We start from the raw sequence: 7,003 nt of genomic DNA on the forward strand, positions 1-7,003 counted from the left end.
CAGAGACGAGCAAATCAACGAGAAATTTCCCACGGAATCCTTGGAAATGATGGAGAGTAGACAAGAGCCATGGTATGCCGACTACGCTAATTTCCTAGCTAGCGGTATAGTCACCAAAGGATGGCCATATCATCAAAGGAAGAAATTCTTTGCTGATGTAAAGCATTACTTTTGGGAAGACCCCTATCTTTTCAAAATGTGTGTCGACCAGCTCATCCGAAGGTGTGTCCATGGTAATGAAGCACGAAGAATTCTCCGTCATTGTCATGAAGGTCCATACGGAGGACATCATGGTGCCGCAAGTACCGCACGAAAGGTATTTGATTCTGGATTTTACTGGCCAACCATTTACAAGGATGCACAAAACCTTGTAAAGACATGTGATGCCTGCCAGAGATCAGGTAATATTTCTTTCAAAAACGAAATGCCTCAAAATGGCATTCTCGTCTGTGAAATCTTTGATGTGTGGGGACTCGATTTCATGGGACCTTTCCCACCTTCAAAGGGAAAAAAATATATACTTGTGGCAGTCGATTACTTGTCTAAATGGGCTGAGGCCGAGGCTCTTCCGACAAATGATGGAAGAGTAGTGGTAAATTTTTTGAAAAAACTGTTCTCTCGCTTCGGGACACCAAAGGCTTTAATAAGTGATAGAGGTACCCATTTTTGCAATCATCAACTCGAAAAAATATTAACAAGGTGTGGGGTCTATCACCGGGTCTCAACAGCATATCACCCTCAAACAAATGGGCAAGCCGAAGTGACTAATCTAGGTTTAAAACGAATACTTGAAAAAACCGTAGGAATAAATAAAAAAGAATGGGCCGACAAATTAGATGACGCTTTATGGGCTTTTCGAACTGCCTATAAAACCACTATAGGCACAACCCCATATAAGCTCGTCTATGGAAAAAGTTGCCACTTGCCAGTAGAAATAGCTCACAAGGCCTATTGGGCAATAAAAAACGTAAACTTAGATTTAGAAAATGCAGGTAAAAATCGATTTTGTCAAATAAATGAATTAGACGAGCTAAGGAATTATACATATTCTAACTCCGAAATTTATAAAGAAAGAATGAAAAATTTACACGATAAATATATTAAATCTAATGAATTTCGGGTTGGAGATCAAGTTCTATTGTTTAATTCACGACTTCGATTATTTCCTGGTAAGCTAAAATCTAGGTGGTCAGGACCTTTTTCCGTCACCCATGTTTTTCCACACGGTGCGGTAGAAATTAAAACTCGAAATGGGATACCATTTAAAGTCAATGGCCAACGGCTAAAACTCTACCGAGGATCCATTGAGGAAGAGGAAGAGGAGATCTCACTTCAAACGGTTAACGAATAAACTCATACCCGACATGTTACACGTAGGTGTACGTTTCAAAACCGGTAAGTCTTCTAGCCATTTTCGGAAATAACGGGCATGCACACGAGCACATCATAAAAAAATAAAAAAAAATAAAAAAAAAATTTCAAAAACTTTGCCCGGCACGGGGCCGTGTCCGCTGGACACGGGGCCGTGTCGAGGCAACTGTCGGGATAAAACCCTCTTTTTCTATCAGTTACACCATTCCACACGCCCCGTATAGCCGAAAACGCTCTGGTTTGAGGCGATTTTCTGCAGTTTTCCAACGTTACCACCGAGTTTAACAACGTCAAGGTATGATTCTATCCTCTTTAGTAGTTAGATTAGTTACTTGCATGTAGTTAAAACATCAAAAATTGGAAAAAAAATCTAGGGTTCTTCATGTTCATCCGGATCGAACTCAAAATTTTTGATGAAATCTGTTAGTAGTAGTTTAGATTAGTATAGTAGGAAGTAAATAAACATGTATTGTTGGTAAATTCGTTCGATTTCCAACTAAAACCCCAAACCCTTGTTCTTGAACCGAAAAACACAAAATTGAAAGGGTAAACGGTTTGTTTTGGGAAAAACGACACTTAGGGTTTCATTTTCGGGGGAAACCGCTACTATTGGGCTAAAAATTTTCAGGTTTTCGAAACCGGGACGAAAAATGAAATTTTTGGGTTACAGACGCCTGGACACGGGGCCGTGTCCGCTGAACACGGGGCCGTGTCCAGTCCACTGTTTGCAGTTTCACTCCGATTTTCCTTGTTTCGTACTAACTTTTGATGTATTCTTTCAGATGTCGAAATTCACGAGGTTTAACGCAAGTGAACTGGACGCTAGGGCACGGTACGAGGTACTACAAACAAGACCGGAGGAGTACCCTAGGCGGGCGTGTACCGACTTGCTAACCATGGTGAATCAACTTGACCGATTCAACAACATTGTGAGAGGTCCACTGGCTGTCGCATTGAACACCCGGCTTCGGTCGGTGCATCAATGCACGATGGAGTTCTACAGCACCTTCATTTTCAACTCGAGATGTGACCCGTTTGACCATGATGCGGTTACATTCCGATGTGGAGGGACCACGTTCACAACGTCCATGGCACAGTTTGGAGCTATCATAGGGCTATACAGTGAAGAGGAATCGGGGAATGAAGAGAATACTGGGGGATTACGAGACTTGGATGCAACTGAACGCCAAGCCGCATGGGCTCAAATAGGTGAAGGAATCTACAACCCGAGCAGCACCAAAAGCACCAAACTGAGGGACCCGCTTTACCGCTACATTCACAGGCTCCTCACCTACTCGCTGAACCAGCGTCACGACAGTAGTGGCGTTGTAGGGTTGAAAGATTTGGTTGTCCTTCACTGCATCCACAACCAGAAGCCTCTCGATGTTCCTTATCTCTTGCTACGGAACATGCATCTAAATCGCCTTGCTCACGCTCCTACACCTATCTTCTTCGGGGGATGGGTGTACCGTCTTTTCAAGCATTTCACGAATATCCCAAGGTCCTTTGAAAGGAGTCCATGGTCGGGACGAGTTGACTACCACATTTGCCGAGCCATGAACTTGCTTTATGAGGCGGAAGACGGGACGGTGAGCTTTCAAAGGACGCAAGGCTATGCATGAAACCCGCAGGAGGCTCTAGTTCTTCATGCACCACATCCCCATTTTCAGTACCCACCCCAAGGCGATCCGGGTCAATCCTCCTCTCAAGGAGGTGGTTTTCCTAACTTTCAAAGTTTACATGATCTTTTGCAGGAAAACCTCATGTGCACCAGGAACACCTACAATCTCGCCAACAACACATACCACCGGGTTGGAGCTATCGAGCGCAACGTTAACGATATACAAGATGATATCGGTAGCATCCGGGAGTACATGGCGAGGCATGGGGGTGGAGGTGATGGTAGTGATGAAGACATGGAGTAGGAGGCTTGAAGGAACAAGGGGCTGGTTGGTGATGAGCCCACAGGTTTAAGTACCCTTCTCTATCGAACAATTTACGGCCTGCGTGCCGCTTGTTGAACAATTTACTTTCCTTAACTATTTCTCTTATCTTTGTTTTATTTTTACTTTATGCGTGGAGACAATTAACGTTGGTAATTTAGGATGGTTTATGTTTGTTTGGTTTGGTATTGAGTGATTAGACAGGTACAATGCAAGGGTTAGAGTGCTAAATATTAGCACTTGCAGCCCCGAAATGGAGAAACCGGGAGACAAAACCTGTTTTTCAGGCTCACAGACTGTCCACACGGGGACGTGTCCAACCGACACGCCCCCGTGTTCATCTCCCAGACCTGTTGTTTGGTTACTGACCTGCAACTTTTTGCCAGACACGAGGCCGTGTTCAATGGACACGCCCCCGTGTTCATCTTCTGTAAGTTCTCGGTACTGGCAGTTCACCACGGGGCCGTGTCCAATGGACACGGGGCATGTCCAGACTGCCAGTAACAAAAATCTTTGTTTTTTAAACCACTTTTACACATCCTAATCAACCAAAAACCTTATTTTTGGACACATTGAGGACAATGTGTAATTTAAGTGTGGGGGGGATGCTAAAACCTTGAATTTTGCAAATCCTAAACACAAGCCTTACACAAAACTCTATTGGAACCGCTAACCACCCCAATTTTTTTCAAAATCTTTTTCATTTTTTTATTATTTACTTGTCTTAGTTTAAGTTGGGAATAACAAGTTCTAAAAAGGTTATATTTTTACAAGTTTACAACCGATAGCGTCGTGATAACAAAGAACCAACATAAGAAAATTATGAAACGGCATAACAAGTCTACTTAAAAATTCGATTATATATACTTGATCACATTAAAAACCCATTCCCACAAAAGTGAGTTTTGAGCCTTTATTGAGCATAAAAATATACATATTTAGACTAAATGCTCATTTTTCGTTTCTTGTGTGAATAGCCGCTTGGTTCTTACAAATCTAGAACTTGCCCCGACAATACACTCCCGGTCCTTACCAACTTAAACCCAAGTAAGTAAATGATGGAGGCATTAGGACTAACCATTTTTTCTTTCAAAACCATTATTTTTCATTTTTTTAACCTACCCAAAATCCCCCTAGATAACCCCTTTGAGCCTAAACCTTTTCATTTCATTACCCCAAAACCCTTTTCACCCACCAAAAACTTTTTTTATTTTTCACCCTTTATTTTAGTAACAAGCTCGGTTTTTCGTAAACTCGCCTTTTTATGTGATGAAAAAAAAATATAATAATAAAAAAAAAATTGATGAAGTCAAAAACAAACAAAAGCTATATAAAAGCTTGTTTGGAGAAATACTTCAAAATAAAAAGTCGCTAAAGACAAGGAATTTTACGAAAACCGACGCTTTTTACGATTTTCGCCCTTTTTACTAACCACCAACCCAACCACCCACCTTTAACCCAAGCCTAACCCTTCACCCAAAAGTCCTCTTGATATTTACAAAGGTAAAAAGTTAAAAAGGAGGAGGATTGATTGCTTGGCAAGCCTATGGAAGGCGTAAGTTCCATGCCGCTCTCGAGTGATTCACTAAAAATATACACCTTCGGCCGAGTGTTGAGTGATCCCCCGTGAGGTATGTGAACTTGTATATAAATGGAATCTTAATAAGGCATGCTATGCCCAAATAAGTAATTTATCTTATGAAACGTTCAAAATAAATCATAACGAATAGGATTGTAAATAAATAAAAATAAAACTTACAAAGACCTTGGATTCCCGACACTCTAGGACAAGCTAAAAACTTTCTCTTCTACCTATTCCATTTGGGAGTGTAAGCCACATTTAAAGAGTTTTGCTTGAGAACAAGCAAAAGTTCAAGTGTGGGGGTATTTGATGTGTGTAAAATGCAACATATAAATCACATCAATTAAGGCATAAAACTAACCCTTTTTAAGTACTAATGTTGGAAAAAGAGTGTTTTTGTCTTCCTTTTGTATTTTCAGGATGAAATGAGCTCAAAATCACAAAAGAAGCAAAAAGACAACTAATTCTAGCATAAATACAAGAAAAGGAACAAAAGTAGACTGCCCGGACCCTCAACGGCACCTCCCAAGGCAAAGAAGAGAAAACAGAAGACTGAACACGCCCCGTGTCCAGCGAACACGGGGGCGTGCCCAGGAAGCAGCAGAAAAGACAAACCAGTAGAAGCTTCCATTGCCCACCACGGGGCCGTGTCCAGCGGGCACGGGGGCGTGGTGAAAGTACAGCAGGCGCATTAATTGTAATTGCGAATTACAATTAATGAAGAGAGAGAATGTCAGACGGGCACGGGGGCGTGTCCAGCAGACACGGGGCCGTGCCCAGCCTTCTGTTCAGCCTATAAATAGAGGAGCTTGGTTTCATTCTCTTTCATCCCTTGGCACACCACCTCTCTCACACTTCATCCACCACCCACCACCACCATAACACCATCATCCACCACCATCATCCATTGTCCATCGTAGAGTGTGTGAGTCATCTCGGGATCCAGGATTGATCGTAAGAGTTCTTGACAATCAAGGCCATGTTTGCCTAAGTCTCTTACATCACTTGGTGAAGACAAGTGTTTAGTATAATACTTTTTATTTTTAATCTTTTGCACTTTTTATTTGGTTTTGTATTAATGACTTTAATAACTAGTTACTTATGTTGAAGGTGATCTTTCCTTATCGTTTGTCCGTGGTGTCTTGGCGTTATTTTACTGTCTATATAAAATAAAAGATTTTCACCATTCATATCTCCACGGTCTATATGGAGGTATGTTGGCTACCTGGTCGGGGGTTAAGGGAACGGTTTGGTAAGGGTCTTGCCCTTATTCAGCGTTTAGAGGTCCTGCTTGGGACCTGGGTCAAATTTAGTAGGATCTCCTTCAATGCCCATAGGTATTGGATGGCGGGGATCCAAACTCTTTGACCCCCTCATAAGTTAACTACTATTAATACTATAACCCGGCTATTTAGGACTGTATCCCTGCTGACTCAGACTACTTAGCCGAGGGTAACGTCACCGCCGAAAGCGGGGCCTACCACAATTTGCATTAATAACTTAATTCATTATCTTTCAATAATCCGACCCTTTAGGATTGTATCCTTGCTGACTCAAACTACTGGGTTGAGGGTAACGTCGCCTTCAAAAGAGGGGCCTACTACAATAACTAAGATAATCTCTTAAACAAGTGCAAAAGTGCGAAAATAATCAAAGGTTATACTAACACACGTGTCGGATCCAAGTGATTCATCTTGTCTATCTGTTTTTATTTTATTTTATTTTTCAGCATTTAGTTAGTTTTTATTTTTCTTAGTTTAAAACATTTTTCTCACTTTTTGATTTGATTAGACGTTGAGGATAAACCGGTATTAAAAGCTCTTGTGTCCTTGGACGACCTCGGTATCTTACCAACACTATACTACGTCCACGATGGGTGCACTTGCCCATATGTGTGTTTAGTGTTAGTAAATATCGTGTTTTATAAATTTAAAACTTGGCTAAAAGTGTAAAAAGGGGCTTAAATATATATCAAAATTATATAACACACTTCACGCGCATCACTATTAATTCCCAACACTTGAGAAAACAATCAGGACCATTTAGTCAATTTTCTGTACAATCAATAAGCACAATATAATATTAATTAATCGTACGGATACACGTA

This window comes from Helianthus annuus, chromosome 5 (genome assembly GCF_002127325.2).
Source record: "Helianthus annuus cultivar XRQ/B chromosome 5, HanXRQr2.0-SUNRISE, whole genome shotgun sequence".
NCBI classification, from domain to species: domain Eukaryota; kingdom Viridiplantae; phylum Streptophyta; class Magnoliopsida; order Asterales; family Asteraceae; genus Helianthus; species Helianthus annuus.